The sequence below is a fragment of the Pristiophorus japonicus genome, chromosome 23 (genome assembly GCF_044704955.1).
Source record: "Pristiophorus japonicus isolate sPriJap1 chromosome 23, sPriJap1.hap1, whole genome shotgun sequence".
NCBI lineage: Eukaryota > Metazoa > Chordata > Chondrichthyes > Pristiophoridae > Pristiophorus > Pristiophorus japonicus.
Window position 1 is genome coordinate 5,415,988 of NC_091999.1, and position 15,876 is coordinate 5,431,863.

The window sequence follows — 15,876 nt, forward strand, 5'->3', positions numbered from 1 at the left end:
CGGATGGAGAACGGTTGATTAATGAACGGATGGGGAAAGGTTGATTAATGAATGGATGGGGAACGGTTGATTAATGAACGGATGGAGAACGGTTGATTAATGAACGGATGGGGAACGGTTGATTAATGAACGGATGGGGAAAGGTTGATTAATGAATGGATGGGGAACGGTTGATTAATGAACGGATGGAGAACGGTTGATTAATGAACGGATGGGGAAAGGTTGATTAATGAACAGATGGGGAACGGTTGATTAATGAACAGATGGGGAACGGTTGATTAATGAATGGATGGGGAACGGTTGATTAATGAACAGATGGGGAACGGTTGATTAATGAACGGATGGGGAACGGTTGATTAATGAACGGATGGGGAACGGTTGATTAATGAACGGATGGAGAACGGTTGATTAATGAACGGATGGGGAACGGTTGATTAATGAACGGATGGGGAACGGTTGATTAATGAACGGATGGAGAACGGTTGATTAATGAACGGATGGGGAACGGTTGATTAATGAACGGATGGGGAACGGTTGATTAATGAACGGATGGGGAACGGTTGATTAATGAACGGATGGGGAACGGTTGATTAATGAACGGATGGGGAAAGGTTGATTAATGAACGGATGGGGAACGGTTGATTAATGAACGGATGGGGAACGGTTGATTAATGAACAGATGGGGAACGGTTGATTAATGAACAGATGGGGAACGGTTGATTAATGAACGATGGGGAACGGTTGATTAATGAACGGATGGGGAACGGTTGATTAATGAACAGATGGGGAACGGTTGATTAATGAACAGATGGGGAACGGTTGATTAATGAATGGATGGGGAACGGTTGATTAATGAACAGATGGGGAACGGTTGATTAATGAACAGATGGGGAACGGTTGATTAATGAACGGATGGGGAACGGTTGATTAATGAACGGATGGGGAACGGTTGATTAATGAACGGATGGGGAAAGGTTGATTAATGAACGGATGGGGAACGGTTGATTAATGAACGGATGGCGAACGGTTGATTAATGAACGGATGGGGAACGGTTGATTAATGAACGGATGGGGAACGGTTGATTAATGAACGGATGGGGAACGGTTGATTAATGAACGGATGGGGAACGGTTGATTAATGAACGGATGGGGAACGGTTGATTAATGAACGGATGGGGAACGGTTGATTAATGAACAGATGGGGAACGGTTGATTAATGAACAGATGGGGAACGGTTGATTAATGAACGGATGTGGAACGGTTGATTAATGAACAGATGGGGAACGGTTGATTAATGAACGGATGGGGAACGGTTGATTAATGAACGGATGGGGAACGGTTGATTAATGAACAGATGGGGAACGGTTGATTAATGAACAGATGGGGAATGGTTGATTAATGAACAGATGGGGAACGGTTGATTAATGAATGGATGGGGAACGGTTGATTAATGAACGGATGGGGAACGGTTGATTAATGAACAGATGGGGAACGGTTGATTAATGAACGGATGGGGAAAGGTTGATTAATGAACGGATGGGGAACGGTTGATTAATGAATGGATGGCGAACGGTTGATTAATGAACGGATGTGGAAAGGTTGATTAATGAACAGATGGGGAATGGTTGATTAATGAACGGATGGGGAACGGTTGATTAATGAACGGATGGGGAATGGTTGATTAATGAACGGATGGGGAACGGTTGATTAATGAACGGATGGGGAACGGTTGATTAATGAACGGATGGGGAACGGTTGATTAATGAATGGATGGAGAAAGGTTGATTAATGAACGGATGGGGAACGGTTGATTAATGAACAGATGGGGAACGGTTGATTAATGAACAGATGGGGAACGGTTGATTAATGAACGGATGGGGAATGGTTGATTAATGAACAGATGGGGAACGGTTGATTAATGAACAGATGGGGAACGGTTGATTAATGAACGGATGGGGAACGGTTGATTAATGAACGGATGGGGAACGGTTGATTAATGAACAGATGGGGAACGGTTGATTAATGAACGGATGGGGAACGGTTGATTAATGAACGGATGGGGAACGGTTGATTAATGAATGGATGGGGAACGGTTGATTAATGAACAGATGGAGAACGGTTGATTAATGAACGGATGAGGAACGGTTGATTAATGAACGGATGGGGAACGGTTGATTAATGAACAGATGGGGAACGGTTGATTAATGAACGGATGGGGAACGGTTGATTAATGAACGGATGGGGAACGGTTGATTAATGAACAGATGGGGAATGGTTGATTAATGAACGGATGGGGAACGGTTGATTAATGAACAGATGGGGAACGGTTGATTAATGAACAGATGGGGAACGGTTGATTAATGAACGGATGGAGAAAGGTTGATTAATGAACGGATGGGGAACGGTTGATTAATGAACGGATGGGGAACGGTTGATTAATGAACAGATGGGGAACGGTTGATTAATGAACAGATGGGGGATGGTTGATTAATGAACAGATGGGGAACGGTTGATTAATGAACAGATGGGGAACGGTTGATTAATGAACGGATGGGGAACGGTTGATTAATGAACAGATGGGGAATGGTTGATTAATGAACGGATGGAGAAAGGTTGATTAATGAACGGATGGGGAACGGTTGATTAATGAACGGATGGGGAACGGTTGATTAATGAACAGATGGGGAACGGTTGATTAATGAACAGATGGGGGATGGTTGATTAATGAACAGATGGGGAACGGTTGATTAATGAACAGATGGGGAACGGTTGATTAATGAACGGATGGGGAACGGTTGATTAATGAACAGATGGGGAATGGTTGATTAATGAACGGATGGGGAACGGTTGATTAATGAACAGATGGGGAACGGTTGATTAATGAACGGATGGAGAAAGGTTGATTAATGAACGGATGGGGAACGGTTGATTAATGAACGGATGGGGAACGGTTGATTAATGAACGGATGGAGAAAGGTTGATTAATGAACGGATGAGGAACGGTTGATTAATGAACAGATGGGGAACGGTTGATTAATGAACGGATGGAGAAAGGTTGATTAATGAATGGATGGGGAACGGTTGATTAATGAACGGATGGGGAACGGTTGATTAATGAACGGATGGGGAATGGTTGATTAATGAACAGATGGGGAACGGTTGATTAATGAATGGATGGGGAACGGTTGATTAATGAACGGATGGGGAACGGTTGATTAATGAACGGATGGGGAATGGTTGATTAATGAACGGATGGGGAACGGTTGATTAATGAACGGATGGGGAACGGTTGATTAATGAACGGATGGGGAACGGTTGATTAATGAACAGATGGGGAACGGTTGATTAATGAACGGATGGGGAACGGTTGATTAATGAACAGATGGAGAACGGTTGATTAATGAACGGATGGGGAACGGTTGATTAATGAATGGATGGGGAACGGTTGATTAATGAACGGATGGAGAACGGTTGATTAATGAATGGATGGGGAACGGTTGATTAATGAATGGATGGGGAACGGTTGATTAATGAACAGATGGAGAACGGTTGATTAATGAACGGATGGGGAACGGTTGATTAATGAACAGATGGAGAACGGTTGATTAATGAACGGATGGGGAACGGTTGATTAATGAATGGATGGGGAACGGTTGATTAATGAACGGATGGAGAACGGTTGATTAATGAACGGATGGGGAACGGTTGATTAATGAATGGATGGGGAACGGTTGATTAATGAACAGATGGGGAACGGTTGATTAATGAATGGATGGGGAACGGTTGATTAATGAACGGATGGGGAACGGTTGATTAATGAATGGATGGGGAACGGTTGATTAATGAACAGATGGGGAACGGTTGATTAATGAACGGATGGGGAACGGTTGATTAATGAACGGATGGGGAACGGTTGATTAATGAATGGATGGGGAACGGTTGATTAATGAACGGATGGGGAACGGTTGATTAATGAACGGATGGGGAACGGTTGATTAATGAACAGATGAGGAACGGTTGATTAATGAACGGATGGGGAAAGGTTGATTAATGAATGGATGGGGAACGGTTGATTAATGAATGGATGGGGAACGGTTGATTAATGAACGGATGGGGAACGGTTGATTAATGAACAGATGAGGAACGGTTGATTAATGAACGGATGGGGAACGGTTGATTAATGAACAGATGAGGAACGGTTGATTAATGAACGGATGGGGAACGGTTGATTAATGAACGGATGGGGAACGGTTGATTAATGAACAGATGGGGAACGGTTGATTAATGAACGGATGGGGAACGGTTGATTAATGAACGGATGGGGAACGGTTGATTAATGAACAGATGAGGAACGGTTGATTAATGAACGGATGGGGAACGGTTGATTAATGAACAGATGAGGAACGGTTGATTAATGAACGGATGGGGAACGGTTGATTAATGAACGGATGGGGAACGGTTGATTAATGAATGGATGGGGAACGGTTGATTAATGAACGGATGGGGAACGGTTGATTAATGAACAGATGAGGAACGGTTGATTAATGAACGGATGGGGAAAGGTTGATTAATGAATGGATGGGGAACGGTTGATTAATGAACGGATGGGGAACGGTTGATTAATGAACGGATGGGGAAAGGTTGATTAATGAACGGATGGGGAACGGTTGATTAATGAACGGATGGGGAACGGTTGATTAATGAACGGATGGGGAACGGTTGATTAATGAACGGATGGGGAACGGTTGATTAATGAATGGATGGGGAACGGTTGATTAATGAACGGATGGGGAACGGTTGATTAATGAATGGATGGGGAACGGTTGATTAATGAACGGATGGGGAACGGTTGATTAATGAACGGATGGGGAACGGTTGATTAATGAACAGATGCGGAAAGGTTGATTAATGAACAGATGGGGAACGGTTGATTAATGAACAGATGCGGAACGGTTGATTAATGAACAGATGGGGAACGGTTGATTAATGAACGGATGGGGAACGGTTGATTAATGAACAGATGCGGAACGGTTGATTAATGAACAGATGGGGAACGGTTGATTAATGAACGGATGGGGAACGGTTGATTAATGAACAGATGGGGAACGGTTGATTAATGAACGGATGGGGAACGGTTGATTAATGAATGGATGGGGAACGGTTGATTAATGAACAGATGCGGAACGGTTGATTAATGAACAGATGGGGAACGGTTGATTAATGAACGGATGGGGAACGGTTGATTAATGAATGGATGGGGAACGGTTGATTAATGAATGGATGGGGAATGGTTGATTAATGAATGGATGGGGAACGGTTGATTAATGAATGGATGGGGAACGGTTGATTAATGAACGGATGGGGAATGGTTGATTAATGAACAGATGGGGAATGGTTGATTAATGAACGGATGGAGAACGGTTGATTAATGAACGGATGGGGAACGGTTGATTAATGAACAGATGGGGAACGGTTGATTAATGAATGGATGAGGAACGGTTGATTAATGAACGGATGGGGAATGGTTGATTAATGAACAGATGGGGAATGGTTGATTAATGAACGGATGGAGAACGGTTGATTAATGAACGGATGGGGAACGGTTGATTAATGAACAGATGGGGAATGGTTGATTAATGAACAGATGGGGAATGGTTGATTAATGAACGGATGGAGAACGGTTGATTAATGAACGGATGGGGAACGGTTGATTAATGAACAGATGGGGAACGGTTGATTAATGAACAGATGGGGAACGGTTGATTAATGAACGGATGGGGAACGGTTGATTAATGAACGGATGGGGAACGGTTGATTAATGAACGGATGGGGAACGGTTGATTAATGAACAGATGGGGAACGGTTGATTAATGAACGGATGGGGAACGGTTGATTAATGAACGGATGGGGAACGGTTGATTAATGAATGGATGGGGAACGGTTGATTAATGAACAGATGGGGAACGGTTGATTAATGAACGGATGGGGAACGGTTGATTAATGAACGGATGGGGAACGGTTGATTAATGAACAGACGGGGAACGGTTGATTAATGAACGGATGGGGAACGGTTGATTAATGAACGGATGGGGAACGGTTGATTAATGAACGGATGGGGAACGGTTGATTAATGAACAGACGGGGAACGGTTGATTAATGAACGGATGGGGAACGGTTGATTAATGAACAGATGGGGAACGGTTGATTAATGAACAGATGGGGAACGGTTGATTAATGAACAGACGGGGAACGGTTGATTAATGAACGGATGGGGAACGGTTGATTAATGAACAGACGGGGAACGGTTGATTAATGAACGGATGGGGAACGGTTGATTAATGAACAGATGGGGAACGGTTGATTAATGAACGGATGGGGAACGGTTGATTAATGAACGGATGGGGAACGGTTGATTAATGAACGGATGGGGAACGGTTGATTAATGAACAGACGGGGAACGGTTGATTAATGAACGGATGGGGAACGGTTGATTAATGAACGGATGGGGAACGGTTGATTAATGAACGGATGGGGAACGGTTGATTAATGAACGGATGGGGAACGGTTGATTAATGAACAGACGGGGAACGGTTGATTAATGAAAGGATGGGGAACGGTTGATTAATGAACAGATGGGGAACGGTTGATTAATGAACAGATGGGGAACGGTTGATTAATGAACGGATGGGGAACGGTTGATTAATGAACGGATGGGGAACGGTTGATTAATGAACAGATGGGGAACGGTTGATTAATGAACGGATGGGGAATGGTTGATTAATGAACAGATGGGGAACGGTTGATTAATGAACGGATGGGGAACGGTTGATTAATGAACAGATGGGGAACGGTTGATTAATGAACGGATGGGGAACGGTTGATTAATGAACGGATGGGGAATGGTTGATTAATGAACGGATGGGGAATGGTTGATTAATGAACAGATGGGGAACGGTTGATTAATGAACGGATGGAGAACGGTTGATTAATGAACGGATGGGGAACGGTTGATTAATGAACAGATGGGGAACGGTTGATTAATGAACAGATGGGGAACGGTTGATTAATGAACGGATGGGGAACGGTTGATTAATGAATGGATGGGGAACGGTTGATTAATGAACGGATGGGGAACGGTTGATTAATGAACAGATGGGGAACGGTTGATTAATGAACGGATGGGGAACGGTTGATTAATGAACGGATGGGGAACGGTTGATTAATGAACAGATGGGGAAAGGTTGATTAATGAACGGATGGGGAACGGTTGATTAATGAACGGATGAGGAACGGTTGATTAATGAACGGATGGGGAACGGTTGATTAATGAACGGATGGGGAACGGTTGATTAATGAACGGATGGGGAACGGTTGATTAATGAACAGATGAGGAACGGTTGATTAATGAACGGATGGGGAACGGTTGATTAATGAACAGATGGGGAACGGTTGATTAATGAATGGATGGGGAACGGTTGATTAATGAACGGATGGGGAACGGTTGATTAATGAACGGATGGGGAACGGTTGATTAATGAACGGATGGGGAACGGTTGATTAATGAACGGATGGGGAACGGTTGATTAATGAACGGATGGGGAACGGTTGATTAATGAACAGATGGTGAACGGTTGATTAATGAACGGATGGGGAACGGTTGATTAATGAACGGATGGGGAACGGTTGATTAATGAACAGATGGGGAACGGTTGATTAATGAACGGATGGGGAACGGTTGATTAATGAACGGATGGGGAACGGTTGATTAATGAACGGATGGGGAACGGTTGATTAATGAACAGATGGGGAACGGTTGATTAATGAACGGATGGGGAACGGTTGATTAATGAACGGATGGGGAACGGTTGATTAATGAACGGATGGGGAACGGTTGATTAATGAACGGATGGGGAACGGTTGATTAATGAACAGATGGGGAACGGTTGATTAATGACCAGATGAGGAACGGTTGATTAATGAACAGATGGGGAACGGTTGATTAATGAACGGATGGGGAACGGTTGATTAATGAACAGATGGGGAACGGTTGATTAATGAACAGATGGGGAACGGTTGATTAATGAATGGATGGGGAACGGTTGATTAATGAACAGATGGGGAACGGTTGATTAATGAACAGATGGGGAACGGTAGATTAATGAACGGATGGGGAACGGTTGATTAATGAACGGATGGGGAACGGTTGATTAATGAACGGATGGGGAACGGTTGATTAATGAATGGATGGGGAACGGTTGATTAATGAACGGATGGGGAACGGTTGATTAATGAACAGATGGGGAACGGTTGATTAATGAATGGATGGAGAACGGTTGATTAATGAACGGATGGGGAACGGTTGATTAATGAATGGATGGAGAACGGTTGATTAATGAACGGATGGGGAAAGGTTGATTAATGAACGGATGGGGAACGGTTGATTAATGAACAGATGGGGAACGGTTGATCAATGAACGGATGGGGAACGGTTGATTAATCAACGGATGGGGAACGGTTGATTAATGAACAGATGGGGAACGGTTGATTAATGAACGGATGGGGAACGGTTGATTAATGAACAGATGGGGAATGGTTGATTAATGAACGGATGGGGAACGGTTGATTAATGAACAGATGGGGAATGGTTGATTAATGAACAGATGGGGAACGGTTGATTAATGAACGGATGGGGAACGGTTGATTAATGAACGGATGGGGAACGGTTGATTAATGAACGGATGGAGAACGGTTGATTAATGAACGGATGGGGAAAGGTTGATTAATGAATGGATGGGGAACGGTTGATTAATGAACGGATGGAGAACGGTTGATTAATGAACGGATGGGGAACGGTTGATTAATGAACGGATGGGGAAAGGTTGATTAATGAATGGATGGGGAACGGTTGATTAATGAACGGATGGAGAACGGTTGATTAATGAACGGATGGGGAAAGGTTGATTAATGAACAGATGGGGAACGGTTGATTAATGAACAGATGGGGAACGGTTGATTAATGAATGGATGGGGAACGGTTGATTAATGAACAGATGGGGAACGGTTGATTAATGAACGGATGGGGAACGGTTGATTAATGAACGGATGGGGAACGGTTGATTAATGAACGGATGGAGAACGGTTGATTAATGAACGGATGGGGAACGGTTGATTAATGAACAGATGGGGAACGGTTGATTAATGAACGGATGGGGAACGGTTGATTAATGAACGGATGGAGAACGGTTGATTAATGAACGGATGGGGAACGGTTGATTAATGAACGGATGGGGAACGGTTGATTAATGAACGGATGGGGAACGGTTGATTAATGAACGGATGGGGAACGGTTGATTAATGAACGGATGGGGAAAGGTTGATTAATGAACGGATGGGGAACGGTTGATTAATGAATGGATGGGGAACGGTTGATTAATGAACAGATGGGGAACGGTTGATTAATGAACAGATGGGGAACGGTTGATTAATGAACGATGGGGAACGGTTGATTAATGAACGGATGGGGAACGGTTGATTAATGAACAGATGGGGAACGGTTGATTAATGAACAGATGGGGAACGGTTGATTAATGAATGGATGGGGAACGGTTGATTAATGAACAGATGGGGAACGGTTGATTAATGAACAGATGGGGAACGGTTGATTAATGAACGGATGGGGAACGGTTGATTAATGAACGGATGGGGAACGGTTGATTAATGAACGGATGGGGAAAGGTTGATTAATGAACGGATGGGGAACGGTTGATTAATGAACGGATGGCGAACGGTTGATTAATGAACGGATGGGGAACGGTTGATTAATGAACGGATGGGGAACGGTTGATTAATGAACGGATGGGGAACGGTTGATTAATGAACGGATGGGGAACGGTTGATTAATGAACGGATGGGGAACGGTTGATTAATGAACGGATGGGGAACGGTTGATTAATGAACAGATGGGGAACGGTTGATTAATGAACAGATGGGGAACGGTTGATTAATGAACGGATGTGGAACGGTTGATTAATGAACAGATGGGGAACGGTTGATTAATGAACGGATGGGGAACGGTTGATTAATGAACGGATGGGGAACGGTTGATTAATGAACAGATGGGGAACGGTTGATTAATGAACAGATGGGGAATGGTTGATTAATGAACAGATGGGGAACGGTTGATTAATGAATGGATGGGGAACGGTTGATTAATGAACGGATGGGGAACGGTTGATTAATGAACAGATGGGGAACGGTTGATTAATGAACGGATGGGGAAAGGTTGATTAATGAACGGATGGGGAACGGTTGATTAATGAATGGATGGCGAACGGTTGATTAATGAACGGATGTGGAAAGGTTGATTAATGAACAGATGGGGAATGGTTGATTAATGAACGGATGGGGAACGGTTGATTAATGAACGGATGGGGAATGGTTGATTAATGAACGGATGGGGAACGGTTGATTAATGAACGGATGGGGAACGGTTGATTAATGAACGGATGGGGAACGGTTGATTAATGAATGGATGGAGAAAGGTTGATTAATGAACGGATGGGGAACGGTTGATTAATGAACAGATGGGGAACGGTTGATTAATGAACAGATGGGGAACGGTTGATTAATGAACGGATGGGGAATGGTTGATTAATGAACAGATGGGGAACGGTTGATTAATGAACAGATGGGGAACGGTTGATTAATGAACGGATGGGGAACGGTTGATTAATGAACGGATGGGGAACGGTTGATTAATGAACAGATGGGGAACGGTTGATTAATGAACGGATGGGGAACGGTTGATTAATGAACGGATGGGGAACGGTTGATTAATGAATGGATGGGGAACGGTTGATTAATGAACAGATGGAGAACGGTTGATTAATGAACGGATGAGGAACGGTTGATTAATGAACGGATGGGGAACGGTTGATTAATGAACAGATGGGGAACGGTTGATTAATGAACGGATGGGGAACGGTTGATTAATGAACGGATGGGGAACGGTTGATTAATGAACAGATGGGGAATGGTTGATTAATGAACGGATGGGGAACGGTTGATTAATGAACAGATGGGGAACGGTTGATTAATGAACAGATGGGGAACGGTTGATTAATGAACGGATGGAGAAAGGTTGATTAATGAACGGATGGGGAACGGTTGATTAATGAACGGATGGGGAACGGTTGATTAATGAACAGATGGGGAACGGTTGATTAATGAACAGATGGGGGATGGTTGATTAATGAACAGATGGGGAACGGTTGATTAATGAACAGATGGGGAACGGTTGATTAATGAACGGATGGGGAACGGTTGATTAATGAACAGATGGGGAATGGTTGATTAATGAACGGATGGAGAAAGGTTGATTAATGAACGGATGGGGAACGGTTGATTAATGAACGGATGGGGAACGGTTGATTAATGAACAGATGGGGAACGGTTGATTAATGAACAGATGGGGGATGGTTGATTAATGAACAGATGGGGAACGGTTGATTAATGAACAGATGGGGAACGGTTGATTAATGAACGGATGGGGAACGGTTGATTAATGAACAGATGGGGAATGGTTGATTAATGAACGGATGGGGAACGGTTGATTAATGAACAGATGGGGAACGGTTGATTAATGAACGGATGGAGAAAGGTTGATTAATGAACGGATGGGGAACGGTTGATTAATGAACGGATGGGGAACGGTTGATTAATGAACGGATGGAGAAAGGTTGATTAATGAACGGATGAGGAACGGTTGATTAATGAACAGATGGGGAACGGTTGATTAATGAACGGATGGAGAAAGGTTGATTAATGAATGGATGGGGAACGGTTGATTAATGAACGGATGGGGAACGGTTGATTAATGAACGGATGGGGAATGGTTGATTAATGAACAGATGGGGAACGGTTGATTAATGAATGGATGGGGAACGGTTGATTAATGAACGGATGGGGAACGGTTGATTAATGAACGGATGGGGAATGGTTGATTAATGAACGGATGGGGAACGGTTGATTAATGAACGGATGGGGAACGGTTGATTAATGAACGGATGGGGAACGGTTGATTAATGAACAGATGGGGAACGGTTGATTAATGAACGGATGGGGAACGGTTGATTAATGAACAGATGGAGAACGGTTGATTAATGAACGGATGGGGAACGGTTGATTAATGAATGGATGGGGAACGGTTGATTAATGAACGGATGGAGAACGGTTGATTAATGAATGGATGGGGAACGGTTGATTAATGAATGGATGGGGAACGGTTGATTAATGAACAGATGGAGAACGGTTGATTAATGAACGGATGGGGAACGGTTGATTAATGAACAGATGGAGAACGGTTGATTAATGAACGGATGGGGAACGGTTGATTAATGAATGGATGGGGAACGGTTGATTAATGAACGGATGGAGAACGGTTGATTAATGAACGGATGGGGAACGGTTGATTAATGAATGGATGGGGAACGGTTGATTAATGAACAGATGGGGAACGGTTGATTAATGAATGGATGGGGAACGGTTGATTAATGAACGGATGGGGAACGGTTGATTAATGAATGGATGGGGAACGGTTGATTAATGAACAGATGGGGAACGGTTGATTAATGAACGGATGGGGAACGGTTGATTAATGAACGGATGGGGAACGGTTGATTAATGAATGGATGGGGAACGGTTGATTAATGAACGGATGGGGAACGGTTGATTAATGAACGGATGGGGAACGGTTGATTAATGAACAGATGAGGAACGGTTGATTAATGAACGGATGGGGAAAGGTTGATTAATGAATGGATGGGGAACGGTTGATTAATGAATGGATGGGGAACGGTTGATTAATGAACGGATGGGGAACGGTTGATTAATGAACAGATGAGGAACGGTTGATTAATGAACGGATGGGGAACGGTTGATTAATGAACAGATGAGGAACGGTTGATTAATGAACGGATGGGGAACGGTTGATTAATGAACGGATGGGGAACGGTTGATTAATGAACAGATGGGGAACGGTTGATTAATGAACGGATGGGGAACGGTTGATTAATGAACGGATGGGGAACGGTTGATTAATGAACAGATGAGGAACGGTTGATTAATGAACGGATGGGGAACGGTTGATTAATGAACAGATGAGGAACGGTTGATTAATGAACGGATGGGGAACGGTTGATTAATGAACGGATGGGGAACGGTTGATTAATGAATGGATGGGGAACGGTTGATTAATGAACGGATGGGGAACGGTTGATTAATGAACAGATGAGGAACGGTTGATTAATGAACGGATGGGGAAAGGTTGATTAATGAATGGATGGGGAACGGTTGATTAATGAACGGATGGGGAACGGTTGATTAATGAACGGATGGGGAAAGGTTGATTAATGAACGGATGGGGAACGGTTGATTAATGAACGGATGGGGAACGGTTGATTAATGAACGGATGGGGAACGGTTGATTAATGAACGGATGGGGAACGGTTGATTAATGAATGGATGGGGAACGGTTGATTAATGAACGGATGGGGAACGGTTGATTAATGAATGGATGGGGAACGGTTGATTAATGAACAGATGGGGAACGGTTGATTAATGAACGGATGGGGAACGGTTGATTAATGAACGGATGGGGAACGGTTGATTAATGAATGGATGGGGAACGGTTGATTAATGAACGGATGGGGAACGGTTGATTAATGAATGGATGGGGAACGGTTGATTAATGAACAGATGGGGAACGGTTGATTAATGAACAGATGGGGAACGGTTGATTAATGAACGGATGGGGAACGGTTGATTAATGAACAGATGGGGAACGGTTGATTAATGAACGGATGGGGAACGGTTGATTAATGAACAGATGGGGAACGGTTGATTAATGAACGGATGGGGAACGGTTGATTAATGAACGGATGGGGAACGGTTGATTAATGAACGGATGGGGAACGGTGGATTAATGAACGGATGGGGAACGGTTGATTAATGAACGGATGGGGAACGGTTGATTAATGAACGGATGGGGAACGGTTGATTAATGAACAGATGGGGAACGGTTGATTAATGAACAGATGGGGAATGGTTGATTAATGAACGGATGGGGAACGGTTGATTAATGAACGGATGGGGAACGGTTGATTAATGAACAGATGGAGAACGGTTGATTAATGAACAGATGGGGAACGGTTGATTAATGAACGGATGGGGAACGGTAGATTAATGAACGGATGGAGAACGGTTGATTAATGAATGGATGGGGAACGGTTGATTAATGAACGGATGGAGAACGGTTGATTAATGAATGGATGGGGAACGGTTGATTAATGAACGGATGGGGAACGGTTGATTAATGAACGGATGGGGAACGGTTGATTAATGAACGGATGGGGAACGGTTGATTAATGAACAGATGGAGAACGGTTGATTAATGACCAGATGGGGAACGGTTGATTAATGAACAGATGGAGAACGGTTGATTAATGAACGGATGGGGAACGGTTGATTAATGAACAGATGGGGAAAGGTTGATTAATGAATGGATGGGGAACGGTTGATTAATGAACGGATGGGGAACGGTTGATTAATGAACAGATGGGGAACGGTTGATTAATGACCAGATGGGGAACGGTTGATTAATGAACGGATGGGGAAAGGTTGATTAATGAACGGATGGGGAACGGTTGATTAATGAACAGATGGGGAACGGTTGATTAATGAACGGATGGGGAACGGTTGATTAATGAACGGATGGGGAACGGTTGATTAATGAACAGATGGGGAACGGTTGATTAATGAACGGATGGGGAACGGTTGATTAATGAACAGATGGGGAACGGTTGATTAATGAACGGATGGGGAACGGTTGATTAATGAACAGATGGGGAACGGTTGATTAATGAACGGATGGGGAACAGTTGATTAATGAACAGATGGGGAACGGTTGATTAATGAACGGATGGGGAACGGTTGATTAATGAACGGATGGAGAACGGTTGATTAATGAACGGATGGGGAACGGTTGATTAATGAACAGATGGGGAACGGTTGATTAATGAACGGATGGGGAACGGTTGATTAATGAACAGATGGGGAACGGTTGATTAATGACCAGATGGGGAATGGTTGATTAATGAACGGATGGGGAACGGTTGATTAATGAACAGATGGGGAACGGTTGATTAATGAACAGATGGGGAACGGTTGATTAATGAACGGATGGGGAACGGTTGATTAATGAACAGATGGGGAACGGTTGATTAATGAACGGATGGGGAACGGTTGATTAATGAACAGATGGGGAACGGTTGATTAATGAACAGATGGGGAACGGTTGATTAATGAATGGATGGGGAACGGTTGATTAATGAACGGATGGAGAACGGTTGATTAATTTACAGATGGAGAACGGTTGATTAATGAACGGATGGGGAACGGTTGATTAATGAACAGATGGGGAACGGTTGATTAATGAACGGATGGGGAACGGTTGATTAATGAACAGATGGGGAACGGTTGATTAATGAACGGATGGAGAACGGTTGATTAATTTACAGATGGAGAACGGTTGATTAATGAACGGATGGGGAACGGTTGATTAATGAACAGATGGGGAACGGTTGATTAATGAACGGATGGGGAACGGTTGATTAATGAACGGATGGGGAACAGTTGATTAATGAACAGATGGGGAACGGTTGATTAATGAACGGATGGGGAACAGTTGATTAATGAACAGATGGGGAACGGTTGATTAATGAACAGATGGGGAACGGTTGATTAATGAACGGATGGGGAACGGTTGATTAATGAACAGATGGGGAACGGTTGATTAATGAACGGATGGGGAACGGTTGA

The 15,876-nt window shown here is 43.6% G+C and overlaps 1 protein-coding gene across 1 annotated transcript in view; it reads right to left on the reverse strand.

Annotated features, from left to right (window-relative positions):
- The window catches only part of LOC139235696 (probable G-protein coupled receptor 139), a 79,581-nt gene that overhangs the window by 46,533 nt on the left and 17,172 nt on the right, over positions 1–15,876 (reverse strand). The gene's annotated exons all lie outside the window — the stretch shown is intronic.